The following is a 15,772-nucleotide window of genomic DNA, read 5'->3' as shown; positions in this document are numbered from 1 at the left end:
CTGCTGAAAGAGTGAGGAGTGAAAGGGCTGGCATGGAGGTGACCTCTGCACACCTCAACGCTGGGCTATCTCCCCCGTGACTGAGGAAGGATGGTGTGACAGCAGGGCACGGTGTGAAAGGGGAAAACACCTTACATGGCTTTCCCACTGCTTTACAGGTTCCATGCATTTTGGTGTGGTCTCCCTCCTCCTCTGCTTGCCAGCTGACCTCAGTCACTAATGACTCTGTTACTGCTTCAGAATGACAGCCCTTGCCCTTTCCTGGCTCACTAATGCTCTGAAATTCCCCAGTTCAAATCCTGTGGTTGACCTACGCGGGGTCCATTATAAAAGCTGTCTAAAGCAAGCTGAATTTGATGGCCCTCCAAAGCCCTCTGCAAAAGCCGTTTGCTAGGCAAGTTGATAGGTTCCCAGAGATAACGGCGATTAATGGGATGAGAATGTGTGTGTGTGTGTGTGTAGCTGAGTCACTGGCTGACCAACTTCATTTGCTGCTGAACAACTGCTGTCTGAAGCTGCTGAGAGTATTATGCTGTTCAAAGGTCTGGTACATGTCAGCATGCCGTGAACTCCTGGGTCAGCATCATACTGCGATACAAAAGGGAGCAGCACAGAAACAACAATCAACACAGGAGCCCAGGCTCTAGGCTTAAAAATTCAGCCTGTGATGCTCCCAGGAGAAACTGAGCCACACTGAGCTCTAGGCTGCTGTGAGGTGACAGCTACCAAGGCCTGTAAAAGTCACTGTCTGAAGGATCTGTGCCCTTCTGACACAAACCACTGTGTGTGAAAACCACAGAAAATATTTAAAATGGTTGAAACAGCAACTGTTAGCAAACAGGAACTATGGACTTCTTGGCTTATGTACAATAACCTTGGCAACCATGCTTATAGGGATGGATATCGAAGAGACACTGTGCTCCTTAACCTTCTGCTGCTTTAAGGCAAAGCGTTGTGCCAGTACATGTGAAATCCCACATGGCCTCCAACTTAAAATTTCCAGGTAGCCTTAAAACACTTCCTCTCTCCAACCATCTTTGTTAATAAACCCATTTGACTCCTACTCAAGTGGGGCTGTATTTCCCAGGAGGAAAATGCAGAAAACGGAGGGTGACAGCATAGGTTAACTCTCACCTAGCCCACGCTGCAGTGGAAGATGGCTTTCCTAGACTTAAATTTAAGAAGGCACCGATAGGGACCAACTGAGCTTACTGTCTCACTGTGACCATAAAGATGCTGTAACTGACCTAACAAAATGAAAGGGGAAATATCACAACTGTGTGCAGCAGATCAGTAGCAGAGCTGAGAACCCAGCAGCAGAGCTGAGGACTCCATCCTCTCCTAGCAACAGACCGCTGGCACTCTGGCTTTTCTTCCTTCGCCATGCTCTTGCAGAGAACAAGCTGTAAAGTACTTACACTGTTTCACATCTATCTGTATTTAGTTATCCGCAAGTGACACCTATTTGTGCAAGTTGCCACAATGCTTTGAGTGGGACAAGATCTCTCAGAAGTTTTTCTCTCATCAAATCAAAATCTACCCTCGTACTCCAATCAGGAAATGCTGATGAGAAAGCAAAAATCAGTATTTTGATACACTCAAAGTATTTGCATTTATAAACTGCATAGAAATACTTGTAAAACAATACGGAGAAACTATTCTTTCCTTGATTTCTGCCAGGTAAGCAAGTCTTCCTGTTTCCTTAGTAAAGGATGGACACGCACATACTCATTTGATAGTTTTAGTGACTTACTTCCAGCTCTTTTGTTATTAAAAGTATCACTGAAAGATACAATGGTTAATATTTGTGTTTGATACAGTTCTTTTTTCTAAATTAAAGAACAGGTTGTTGATTACAATTTCAAACTCTGCAAGTAAAATGCTACACCACTGTGAATATATTTTCAGCTATTATAAAATTACATCATTAATACATTATACACATAATAACCAGACATTTGATAATGAAACTTTAGTACCCAGTGCTAACTCAGAAAATCAGCCAAAAAAAGATTAATTTCTAATACAGTTAAAAGCATGACATCAGATATGTTAAAGTTCACTGAACCTGTGTGTGCACACGTGTGTTTAACCATTGAAAATATAAGTGTTTTACAACATTGTAAATGAAGTGTCTTTATTGGGTGAGCTAAGATACTGTTAAGATCACTGGAGATAGCCTAAATTGCCAATCCCCTGGTTAGATACCTAAACGTAGGCTTGGGCTACCCTGTCCAGAAAAAAGTCCACCACACGTTTTTGCTTTTTTGTAACAAGCTGCACAGCAGGCCTATCTCTTGGCAGGTGTCAGAAGAAATTTGACCTCCTCAGGCTCTGATCATGCAGTGAACTTTACTTACCTGTACCAAGCCCTCCACCTCCAGCCTCTGGCTAGGAATGAGATTCTAATGAAGCCTGAGCCCCTCTGTATGACATGCTGTAGATTACTTGACGAACATCATTTGGAGTGCTGTGGATTGCATTCCTTAAATTACATGACAAAACTAGGGAGGGAGATGGTCGTATCTGCCAATACGCATAGGTACATTTGATTCAATACCACTGCTTTTGAAAATCTTTTGTTCTGATGGCAAAGAGAAGAACCTGAGAGCAGTAAACATCCGTTTGTCTTGTATAACTCATTGTGTGAAAAAAACACAGCACCAAAGAGTGAACAAATTCATTCCATATTTGGGTGGCTAGATAATGTACATTAAAAGAGCCTTTATTCTAAATCCTTTAGTTCAATGGATGACATACATTGTTTAGGCTGTAATTAGATTGGAATTGTACCTCCTATTCCCCTGACTATTCACTCAAAAACAGCATTTGCTGTGGTTGCATTCACATTCTTGTTCTGCTCCCTCTCTACAGCTATTTCTGGCAAGTGAGTTTCCTGGCAGGGATGTTAATGGAAGCAGCAAGTTTTAAATTAACATTGGAGAACACAGACAGAAAGTGGATTTTAAAACTCATAAACACAACTATTCATAGTAGAAACTTACTTTTAAGAATTACTCTCATCATAGTCTGAATTCAGTAAAGTGCTTAGGAACATACTTACCTTTACGCATTTTCTGAAGTCCCTTTGAAATTTCTGCTTTAATATTTCCCTGAAATGGAACCTCTGTCTGGGGAGAGAAACAATACCTTGTTATAAGTGATATGTCTAATAAAAATGAATCAGCACAGCTTGCATTTTGATTGCCAATTACTTGCAATCAACTGCTCACAAAAACTCGCTGATCAAGAAAATACTTCTAGAAATATTCATTACAAAAATTGAGAACTTCAAGTGCATATAGGATAGATTATCTGTGAACAAGTTCAACTGAATGTAGGAAAGAAAACAAATATTGCTTCCTAAGCAGTGAGGTGAAACTTAAGGTACTTTAACAAACTGTTTTGTATCAATGATTTATTTGGCTGTTATTATAAGGCTCTACAAACCAAACATTCAGTTCGCTGTTTGAATCACTAACGGTGCAATTAATACCCCTGGTAAGTTTTTAGAATATGTTACAATAAAATATTTTATTTGAATGCATCTATACTCACCATCAAAAACCGTCATTAAGTCTCAGTTACGACAACTGCTCAGAAGTGAAGTCAGACAAGAATATATCATAAATACTGAAGGAAAAATTAAGCCTATAAAAAGCATGGCAAGTAATTGGAAAGGGAAGCAAGATAAATATTCAAATCCATTTCCATTTCATGCACATTTCTGAATAACTATGAGAATGGAAACTATCAGAAAGGCTCAAATGGCCATTAAAAAAGTAACTCTGACCCTAAAATGTAGCCCAGAATTGAGCTGAAAGAATATGCTTATTCAGCAACTTTGTTATGAGAGGATGTTCAAAAGATTCAAAGTCAGAAACATTCAAGTTCCAGTGAAAGCTGAGAAGCTTTGCAAACCCAATTCTCATTTGGGTACTAAAATCTTTGACTGCTTCTTGAGAAGGTGGATAAAATACCAAACGCAAATTAAAAGTTAAATTTTTCCTTTTTTCCAGATTTTTTTTTTTCTGAAGAGTGGTTTTCAAACAAATAAAAGTTTTTAAGGGAAATTTCCCATTTTAGCAGAATCTTTTCAAGCATTTGCTGAAGGATAACAAGATGGAGAATATTTTCATTTGAGGAAATGGAAGTTGTGGTGGGCTTTCTGAAGTCTGAAAAATAGGACCTTTTTCATAGAAAGCACGTACTGCTCTGTGCAGAGATACTAGATCACCTATTAAAAACACTGAGTAAACAGCTACTACATGGAAGTTTAATTCAGTGGCATCTCCATCTGAAAGCTATAGCATTGCCTAGACCACCTCTGTCCAGGATCCTCACTCTTCTGGATAATTTGGAGGTTAAGCAACATGTACAAAATCACTAACTTCCAAGAGCAAAAATGTTAGGTGACCACAAGGATGCACCTCCTTTCTCTCATCTACTAACAGAGTCAAACTCAACACCTAGCACACCATCTACACAAAGAGAGCAGCCCTTTAGTAAATGTAGGATTATGAGAGCGGTGTCACTGTTTCAGGAAGTATTTCTGAATGGATGCATATGACAGCAGTACATTCAGACATTTCTTACTCAATTATAAAGGAAAACAAGCACAAGTGTAGATGTGAGCACGAGTAGAAAAAGCAACAAAGAGGTTTTACTGCTGACTCCAAATCTTGCCATTGTCTGCTAAGTGTAGCAGGTCATGGCACATTACACTTTATCATCATGCTGAAACCATGGCAAAATTCAAGGCAGTTATTACTGCAGAAGACAAAAGCCTTGTACCACTGCTCCCAGTGACATTCCCACTGTTGTCTTACGGTGTGACACCATTTATCGTTCTATTATTTCCTTCCTAAGAGCAAAATATCATTTGTATTAAGTAGGTGACAAAAGCTTTAACTTCTTCTAAGAAGGAGAATGAAATTAAGAAGAAGGGGAATTGGATAATGGCTGTATTATTCATAGGAACGCATACCTAATTTATACAGTGCTGCTAGTACGCCATCTAAAATTGCTGTAACTCCAATTAAGCCCATTTAAGTAATGAAAAGGACTACTCTACTGTGTCTGAATATTAATTTCATGGTCTGATTTTCATATTAGAAAGTAAAAACATATTCCTAACTCATACAGTGATTTTACAACAATTACTAGCAAGACTTTCCAAGGTGCAAAGGTCCTTCCAAACAATATTATTCTTAGTTTCTGTGACTAGACTTCTAAATACTGGACAGCACATTGGCAAAAACATCAAAGAGATATTAAATCTGCATGAAGGTACATAGATGCCTGACTTTGTGAGGAGGGGGCAGTTTTAGCCACTTTAAATAGCCCACAAAGACCCAGAATTATCTGCAAAATACAACCTGCAAGTGTATCTAGGTTGGAAATTCATGAAGTTAGGTAATAGCTTTGAAAGACTTGGGCAAGAGAAACCCTTTAGAAAATGAAATACATAATAGTAAATAAACAAAAGCTGACTTCAAGCTTTACACAGAATTCTGTTTTTCTACAAGGATGCTAAGGAACATTAGACAATTTCAGTTCAAGAGAAAAAAATACCATTTATGTTGGGAACCAGATTTGGATACGGGGTAACCTGCGTGTTTCCGAAACACAGTATTTAAATTGGAATTCATTGCATGATATATTAAAAAAGTATTTATTTCTGCTTCTTAACCAACCCCAGAATTTGTATCACATTACTCTAAAATGGCCTGGATGCCCCACTGAATGGTGTGCACACTCAGCTTTAAACAAGCAACTCCCACATTCTTAACCCAACTGGGTGCACGCATAAGCATGTGCGGGATGGAGTCCCGTTTCAGCAGGGACACAGCACAACTTACACACCCACGGAAGGAGTGGTAACTGCAAGGAGCTCTTTGGGCAGCTAATGACTCCTGCTGCTGTACATCACATGGCAACACAAGTAGGAACTAAAGCAGACACTGTCTGTATCATTAGAAGTATTCACACACTTAAATGCATTTGCACCTTTTTTTTTTCCCTTTTTTTTTTTTCTTTTTCCCAGTCCATTAGTTCCCTGGTAAGTCATATGCAAGTAATTTTCTTTTGCTTTCTCAGTTTCTTATCCCTAATGCTACCTCTCACAGGCCATTTCTCCTTCTTTTTAGCTAGCAACAGATAAAAGAAAGCTATCGAATACAGTTACGGTGACATTTTAGAAAGCTTGAAACTTCTGAAAGTAGAGTAACACTGAATACATCGCAACAGTAAAATGTGGCATCCAGTAAGCAAGTACAGAAGGAATCTGGAGATAAGATGGATGCAGTGGGAGTTAGTTAACGCAAAGAGTTAGGGATGCCATCATCTGCACTGCTGGTGTAACACAAACCGTCCGACTCACCTTACACAGCCCAAATCCGACTGGAAGTTTCACAACGAAGTGACGTGATTTGGGGACCAGTGCTGACACACTGCCTGCTCTTATGTGCCCTAGGGAAATGAAGTCACAGACTCAAGAGAGACAGATATGCTCCTCACTGTTTAAGAACCAACTCCTTTTTTGTTCCTGGATTTGTACTTTCAGTTGGTGGTCAAGAGAGTAACTGCTAGGTGTATAAATACTTCTGGTCATGAATAGAAATAAAAGAGCAAGGATGAGCAACTTTCTATGAATTTTGGTGCCTCAGAACATGCCATTGTGCCTCACATTCTGCTATCAAAAAGAAACTGACAGCACAAGGGAAGAACTTGCCACAGCATACCAGACAAGACTGCACAGACCCAGCTCTACATACAAGGAAATGAAGAAACAAAGAGGGAAATAGCACACATGCCACATTTTTCTCGATCTTCTAGTGCATAACAAAGGCTCAAGCTGTCTGGTCAGCCTTGAATCTTTCCCACTGCCTTCAGAAACACACGCCTTTGCACAAGGCATATCTACGTGCCTGGCTTTCTGTGATTAAGATCCCTCTTCCATACCTCATACCTCCCCTGTCATAAATCCTTCAGCTTCATTTTCTCTTGTTCCCTTCAATTACCACTTGCGTATGGATGCAATTCTCTTCCTGCTTAGGCAGGCAATTATGAAAAAGTAGCTTTTTTTTTCTAAATTGGAGTAAGCATCGCGAGCCACGAACTCCCATTGGCCAGGCTGTACAGCCTCCAGCTTGTTTTTCTTGGAGCGAGGGCAGCCTCCAATATTCTGCAGCCCAGCTGCACCCAGGGGGGTGTTGTTCCAGCCCTCCTTTCAGATTCCCAGGTTGAGAGGCTGGGCTTCTGATGGAAGCAGCAATGTCAGAGGGGCCCCTCCAAAGGAGGATTTACAGCAACAAAGTCTAGCTCCTGCTCTACCCCAAGGCTGGCTTCATACCAAGGTTGCCAAGCTGCAGGAGTGAGGCATCTCTGTCTTGCCTTTTTTTTTTTTTTCCAGAAATTATCTTGACTGTTTTTTTCCCCTACTTGGGTAAGGCAGAAAAGCAATTTTTCTAATAATCATAGGACAGAAGAGCCAGCATGGAAGAGTACAGGATGACAAACATGTCTTAGAACAACATGGTCACACACATAAATCTCCCAGTTTCCAAAGGAAAAGCTGAGGCAGGGCAGCTAAACACATGAACACAAGGCAGAAAATGGCCTTAATTAGGAGGAAATATTTGAATGTGATGCCCAGACACATATTTCAAGGATCTAAACCCCCTTCCTTGCCCATCTTGGATGTTTAAGCCTCTGCTGTTCCTTCTGCTAGCACTGCTCCTGCTTTGCTACCTACCTTCGGTACCTTCAGTACCTTCGGTACCTTCACTATTAGCTACCAGAGCTAGCAGGTTTAAAACAGAGCAATGACTATCAGATACCTTCCTTTAGGCACCTAGGTATAAAAAAAACACAGCAGTTTAAGAAGGAACTAACAGGGTTATGCCCATACTGAAAAACCTCCAAGCCCTCCTAGTCATTCCCCAGATATTGCAGCACAAGGCTTGTGAAAAGAAGAGGTATAGAGAAACAAAAAAAAATTAGCAAGAAATAGATATGTATTAAATACCCATTAAAGCTCACATTTTAGAAGTACAGGAGTGAACAGTTAAGGTCAGTCAAGCTGTTAAGAAATGTGAATGTCTAGCATTTGTGCCAAGAAAACTTTAAACTAAGTAACACTGCTTTGTACAGTATCAAAGAGAGGTCGAGAATGAGATGCACACATTCATCTTGTGATGAATGGATTATAAATAGACTTTTAAGATGGCAATAAAATCATTCATTACACTTTTTAAATGAAAAGTTGGAGCGAAAAAAGCAGTCGGTGTAATATTCACCCTGAATAGCCACAGCTGGCAAGCAGCTGGATTTCAAATGGGCTTTCTCTCCCAAATGCCAAAAGCACTAATTCATTGCTGTGACTCTGCCTATGTGAATTACAGCTTTTGCAAACACTGTCTGTTAGCATGATATACACAGCCCCTACGTGTTCTGTGCACAGCGCACTGCATTAATCTGTGAAATGGCAAAACACAGGGGGACAGTGTGACCTACGTCAAAGCCATCACTACAAACATGGCATTGACAAAACTTCCTACCCAAGACAAGCCCTGATTTCTGAAATTGTCCTGCTGGAAACAGGAGCTTCGGAAAGAGGAGGTAACCTCTAGTAAAATCAAACCACTGCATCCACACTTAGGGAATAATACCTTACTATTGAAGACTATTTTTCAGATATATAGAGAGTCAAGCACAAGCCCAGACTCCCAGCCAACCAACATAATCAACTCAAAGTGGCAAAGCTGCAATGATTTACACTTAAGTTTTCTCTCCTTACACTGAACTTCTTTCTACAATTACTTCTGGAATTAGTTATCAGATTCCGTAAAAGTGAGTAGTACCCAAAACGTATCACCATCCTGCCTTGAAAAAATAAAAATAAAATATGCACAAAATGAGCTGTGAGTCTCCACTGGCAAAGAACAAGGTTGTAAGAGCCGTTACAGCATCTACAAGAGCAAATTTCCACCGAGTATTCTGGATAAGCAATGGAATAGATTGCTTTGGGCTTCTCTAGACCTAAGGGGTCTTCAGGATCTTCTGCCATAAATAACTTCACAATAATGCTGCTGCAGTTGCAGTCCTCTAAGAACACAAGAACATGATAAAGTTTGCAATTACAGATCTGAAGATCTATGTCTATCCTTTCAAAAAGAAGAAAAAAACAAAACTACTATATTCTTTTCAGCTATAAAGGATAATAAATAAAGCTGGCCCTGCATCACTTCAGTGCAAAGAGACTAGAGGAAGGACCTCTTGCAGTTCCTTCCAGTCCTGATTTCTGTGAACCTTTGACTCTGAGATCACAACACAGAATACATCCTTACCATTCAAGACGAAAAGGGACTAATAAGGACTGTGAGTCAAAGGATCTGAGGAAAAGGGAGCACAGATCAAAGAACTACAACCTCCTATCGTGCTAAGTCCCTGTGGACAGAGGTATGCAGTAAAGTTACTGCAGCTGCTGAGATCATAACTGAAAGGCAGGGCAGATGCATCCTTGCTATGCCTCTGTAACATCAACCACAGTAGGGCTTGGGCATCCATGCCCCACTGCAAATAGCAGTGACAATAGCAGCTGTGTTAAAAGCTTTATTTAAAAATAGAGCATATGGACACGCTCATACTGTGGCAGCACAGTATGTTCAGGAAGGCTGCCAAACAAAGATATGTTTGAGGAAAAAAGCCCCCAAAACAAAAAGGAATAAAAGCAGTCAAGCAACAGACTTATAACTGGCATCTTCTGAAATGATGGTATGAGTTCACACTTGGCCAAGACCCTGGAAAAAGCCTTCCTTTGATTGTTACAAGCTGCCCTAAAAACATTCCTTTGGGGCTTGTCAGTGAAGTCTGCTAACTAGTGTATTAGCCCATCTCGCTAAAACAATGTTCATTTATCACAATTAAACTCAACTGGTAACCTTTGCCCTAAACCTACTGAGTGAAATAACAAGCACAAAGAAGAAATTACTGCGAGTTCAATAAAGAATACCATCCCTACAGGTATTAAACACATTTCTTAGACAGCATACTCTGCATACCAGGGACATAAGAGCCTTGTACTGCTGCCTAGTGCTGCCTGTTGTACTTACGCATCCATTAGCATAGTATTAGGGCATCCTGCGGTCTTTAGCCCGTTTCTTGGTTTCCTGCATGATTCCTGATGCTTGTATCCCCAGGCTACGACTGAAAGAGCTAAAGTACAGGCAGGTTGACTTACCCACATTAAAACGAGATCGCTGCCAGAGTGTGGAGTTAAAGCTACATCTCCCACTGCAGACAAGCCTGCTAGCACTGGCTAGCCTCCTTCCGCAGCAACAGAAGTGCTCGTATAAAACTTTGTCACTAGGCTGGGGTGGTGACGGGAATTCCTGCAGTATTTACATAAACCTTGGGCTATCACAGTTTCCCCATCTGGCCATCTAATCCATTATCCAGGGTAAGAAACGGTTTAGCAGCTGTTCTGTGGCAGAGACAAAAGCTCACAAATAAGCACAAGGTACATGCCTGGGTGACACCAAGAGCTGTATCGGGCTACCCAGAGAAGAAGGAAACGCTTTGTCTAGAACACAACGCCCAAGGAATGAGCATCAGTAGAACAAAAACCAGGCCTGTTTTTAATTTGTACAGCATTAAGCTAAATGAGGAATGGAACAGGGTCCCAGACAGTACGACCCATCAGAGGTCAGCTGATCCTACTCACAAGGAGCCCTGCACCAACACCAGGTGGTCCTTATGGGCACTTCCACATCACGGCCCTTCAAGGTTAGCTCGGGCATGGCTCAGCCTCTTCCCTAGCCAAGTTCCCCACAACATACTCTCAGTCTCACAGCATCTGCAATTCAGTCTTCCTGAGCCAGAGCTCCACATACTGGACTTTGAAATTTCTTTAGTTGTTTTTTAAAATCATGTCAATTTTCAGCATTTGTGTTGAGGCAATTGTTTCACGGGAACCTGGGTAACATATACCACATGGTATACGAGAATCATGACGTGGAGAGGAAACATTGTTTTCATTCAGCTGTATTTGTAGCCTCCAAGTTCCAAACAAACCCTTGAAGATGTTACTAAAGAGGCTATTTAGCTAACTTTAAAAGAACTCATATATACTCTACAGTAAAACATTACCCTTCCCTGATTTTTTAATTATTTGGAGCTTTTAGACTTGAGTCACTCCTGCTTGTTTTGTTTATTTTTTAATTTATTATTTTTACTATTTTTTAAAATTTGTTTTTATTTTATTTCTGCAGTTTCTAGCACAGTCCAAGGTGTATATCCCAGGCAAAAACAGACAGACTTTATTCTTAATTTTGTTTCTTAACTCTGCTCATCCAGGTTTATACCCTGTGCTGTAACGTAGGAAGAGCAGACAAATCATTTCAAGGCTGGAAATAGTTTAAAAGCCTTATAGAGCCACAGGACAGACAGAAATCAGGAGTCCAATGAATCATATTTATTGTCAGAATTTTCTTTTCGGACAAGCTTTGGAGACCTGAATTGAGATGAGACACTGATACCTGAACATGAGGCACAACTTGCAAAATCTGCCTTCTAAAGACAGTGGAAAGTATGTAATCTGTGTTTCAGGATAAGATTTTTTCCTGTTAATCAACAAGGACTTTCTACATATTTCTCACAGTATTTCTTTTTTGTGTTTGTCTTGATACCTGACCTCAAAAGTGAAATAAACCTGCTTGGTGCTTATGTGACCCAAATTTAGGTATTTTCTCTTCATGCATTTGGCATCGAAACTGTTCCCTCTCTTCAAATATTAAATGTAAGCAAATACAGAACTAAAGGAAAAACACATGCATTTCTATGCTTCCTTTTTATCATTTTCACAACAGAATTTCTTTTAGAGGCGAAGATATCTTGCACCCAAACAAATCAATGTCACAACACAGACCTTCGAACAACAGACAGCTTGAACTCACGCTTCACGCTCAGATACTTTTTTGTTTCCCCACTGAAGAAAATTCAAGACTGAACGCTCTGATGTTGGAAAAGACATTCTGTAATGTTCTCCTGTAACTCAAGCTGGCAGCACACATATATCCATGGCGTGAGGTACAGGTAAGCAGCTGAGACAGCTGTCTGGTTGTTTGGGTCGGTTTGGGATTTGCAAGAATAGCTGCCGGGACAATTTTAGTCTCAGGGCCTTGTCACAGCAGTTGCAAGGTGCGGAGCACACAGACATTTCTCTGCTGGGTTCTTTTGGAGAACAATAGATGATGGAATTTGGAATAGATGATGGAAATTAGCACCGCAGCAAGTTCACAGTGGAAAATGGAGGTGAGCAAAGCAAGCTGAGCCCAAGGGGTAGATCAAACAGTAATACAAGACATTCGGAGTTGCAAAAACAAGGTATTGTGTCAGCTTGCAAGCCAGATGTGTGCATCTTGTGAACCTACCACTGCATGAAAAAAATGTTAGAATTGAGGAGATGTGTTGCTTTGGGCAGGTAATGGCGTGAATAAATAAGGAAAATGAGCATGCATTTGCTTGTATTTATATTCTTAAACTTCGTATTTCCTGAGTTAAAAGGGAAGTCCATTTATCCATCTCTGCCTCATCCCAAACGGATTTAAACAATAGCGTGCTTTGAGCTGGAGTGCAATCAGTGAGGTCGAGCATACCTCCATGGGAACGGAGCATCGACCAAGGCTGATGTTTGTTCTTTCAGGCAACGGAATCTCCTGCAACAAGATGTAAAGCACCTCTGGGAGGTTACAAACACCTTCTCTGCACTTTCACCCTAGGAATGCAAGAACCTCGCAACCTATCTCCCTGCCATTCAAATGTAAATTCCCTTAGCTCCCTTTTATAACACAAACAGCATATACTTAATAATAATAATAATAATAATAATAATAATAATAATAATAAAAAATACCCTAAATAAAGCCCCTGTATGTGAAATTCCGTTCAGGGAAAGGATAAGCCGTAAGTGAGAAATACTAGAAACATGACTTACTGCAGTATTAGAGGGTGCATAAGTACAAGACTTCGGAAGGAAGAACACAAGGAGAAGCTCCTAACTATTCAGGACAGCACCTGATGACAAAACCAAGGGCACATCAGCATTATGCAGATTGCAGAGACTTTCTTCACTTGGAGCCCCCAGAAAACAGGTTATTCTAGGACAGGACAGTAAGGGAAACAGTGTAAGTAATGCCAAGCATTTGACACCTGAAATATCAAATGTAGGAAGTTAGACATCTGAGAAGGCAATCTTGCTCAACAGTTTCCAGAAAGTGGTATGGAAGATGGTCCAAGCAAGAGATACACTCCAGCCCTGTGAAAAAGGATCTGGAGGGTTTTGGTCAACAGAAAATTGATTATGAGCCAGCAGTGTGCCCTGGCAGCAAAAAGGGCTAACTGTCTCCTGGGGTGCATCAAGCACAGCATTGCTGGGCAGTTGAGGGAAGGGACTGTCCCACTCTGCTCTGCACTGATGTTTCCTCACCTCGAGTACTGTGTGCAGTTCTGGGTGCCACAATATGAGAAAGAAAGAAAACTGTTAGAGAGTGTCCAAAGGAAGGCTACAAAGATGGTGAAGGGCCTAGAGGGAAAGACGTATGAGGAGCTGCTGAAGTCGCTTGTTTTGTTCGGCCTAGAGAAGAGGAGACCGAGGAAAGATCTCATTGAGGTCTACAGCTTCCTCACAAGCAGAGGGGAGGAGCGGGTGCTGATCTCTTTGGTGACCACTGATAGGACCCAAGGGAAGGGCATGAAGCTGTGATGGGGAGGTTCAGGCTGGATGTTAGGAAGAGGTTCTTCCCTGAGGGGGTGGTCGGGCACTGGAACAGGCTCTCCAGGGAAGCGGTCACAGCACCGAACCTGCCTGAGCTCAAGAAGCATTTGGACAACGCTCTCATACATATGGTTTGATTTTGGGGTGGTCACGTTTGGAGCCAGGAGTTGGTATCAATGATTCTTGTGGGTCCCTTCCAACTCAGTTTATTCTATGATTCTATTCTACATCAAAATAAAGAGGAACTTCAAACACTTGGTTTATTTGCCTGCCTTTTCACTGTACAGTTCTCCCCTCTATACCTTTTCAGACAGAATAGAGAAGGTGAAATTGTACAGTTCTGCTGGTCTCCAGCTGAAGCATATAATTCTCTTCTCCATATCAGCATCCAGCTCTGATGGCTCGTGTATAATAAGTAATTGCCACTTCACATTCATAGGAACCATTCAGGAAAAGAGACATTATCTGTTTAGGAGCTGGAGAGAAGTTGTCAGGGAAGCGACTGCACTTCCCAAACATTCATCATTTGTTACCCCTCATTTTCTGTCCCCTCTCTATCCCAGTTTCACCATTTGCTCTGTCTGCATCTGTCACAGACAAGTGACCGATCTCCCTGCCTTTGCCTTACATGAGGCATCACAGGCTTCCTTGTGCCAGGCTTTCTCCCTTGAGCGGGAACACAACACAGAATACAAATCACTTTTTGCAGCTGTACTTCCTTACCCTCAGAAATGTCTCTCCAGGGTCAAATCCAAGCATGTTTGAGAAGCTGCGCTAATAAAAGCATGGTCAGCAACAGTGCAGTACTTGACTTCGCAAGACACAAAACAAACGGGGTCCTACTGAAAAAATGTGTGTAACTCAAAGTAAGAAGCCACCTCTTTGGGGAGCACGGGGACCGTTGATGAACAAGAGTTTTGCTAAGTCCTAATCAGGGCTTACTTCCAGGACCAAGTCCATAATTCCTCTAAGAAAATTAAACAGGGTGCAATTACCTGCATGTCCTTTAAGACTTACGAGGATTACCTTTAGCACACTAAGATACAGGTTGAGATGACTACAGAGAAAATATTTCTCTTTTCCTCTTGCAAGGTTGCTCATTTTGACTGTAGAATCATTCAAACATGGATAGTTAGTTGAGCCCAGCTTTCATTAAGCAATCTGTAGGACAACTGCCCAATACTTGCTAGCGTATTTAGCTTTCCTTAGTACTGAAGACCTGGGAAGGCTCAAGCAAGTCATGTTATCTGTGATAACATGTGATAACAACTACATTCATGTCCTGTCAGAATCAAAGCCAATCACCTGCAGCACATACTCATCACTCCACATGGCTGTATCAATTACATGTCATCAACTCACACATTTAACTACCTTGAGACAGAAACTGTCATCCCAAAATGTGGACCCAGAGGCAGCAAAACGGGAAAGTCAGCCCCTTATTTCAAATGGGATTATAGACCAGCTGGGAACAGAAATGGTTCCCAAACTCAAAGGCATCCCATAATTTATTTGTAATTTATTTATGAGCCTGTAGGAAGAGTGTCCCAATATGTAGGTTTTGAAGGAAACATGTTAAACAAACTCCCTAGAGGACTCTTGTAAAGAGACAGGGAATAAGACTTAGCTCGTCCCGACAGAGAGGGTTCACTAAATGAAATGCACGGCAGACTAGAAGATCAAGCTCCTGACCATCAGTCAGCTGTATCACAGGATTTGAACTGCGCACACACCAAAATCATTCACAAAAGAAAAGTGAGTGATGGGAGAAAAAAAAAACAAACAGGAGGCAAAAATCCAAAATGTCAACTTAAATCTTCACTCAGTTCTAATCTAAAGTTAGTTTAACAACACAGGGATGAAGATTACAAAGAGATGTTAGGCAGATCTTTGGTTTAATAAACAAACAAACAGCAACAACAAAAATCAATATTGGGAAGGACTGGCCTGGAAAAAGAACATTGCACCAAGGGGAACTCAGCAATTATCTAAACT

The 15,772-nt window shown here is 41.1% G+C and overlaps 2 protein-coding genes across 2 annotated transcripts in view; one reads left to right on the top strand and one right to left on the bottom strand.

Moving 5' to 3' along the window:
* Nucleotides 1-15,772, top strand: part of LOC308195067 (uncharacterized protein) — a 1,623,621-nt gene that overhangs the window by 171,489 nt on the left and 1,436,360 nt on the right. The window lies entirely within an intron of this gene.
* The window catches only part of LOC308195061 (uncharacterized protein), a 535,750-nt gene that overhangs the window by 515,704 nt on the left and 4,274 nt on the right, over nt 1-15,772 (bottom strand). The window contains exon 2 of the mRNA XM_080591884.1: nt 3,065-3,131. The gene's annotated coding sequence lies outside the window, so the exon portion shown is untranslated. The remainder of the gene's footprint in view (nt 1-3,064; nt 3,132-15,772) is intronic.

This window comes from Anser brachyrhynchus, assembly GCF_964034855.1.
Source record: "Anser brachyrhynchus genome assembly, chromosome: 4".
NCBI classification, from domain to species: Eukaryota; Metazoa; Chordata; class Aves; order Anseriformes; family Anatidae; genus Anser; species Anser brachyrhynchus.
This window is presented reverse-complemented; position numbering and strand designations above follow the sequence as displayed.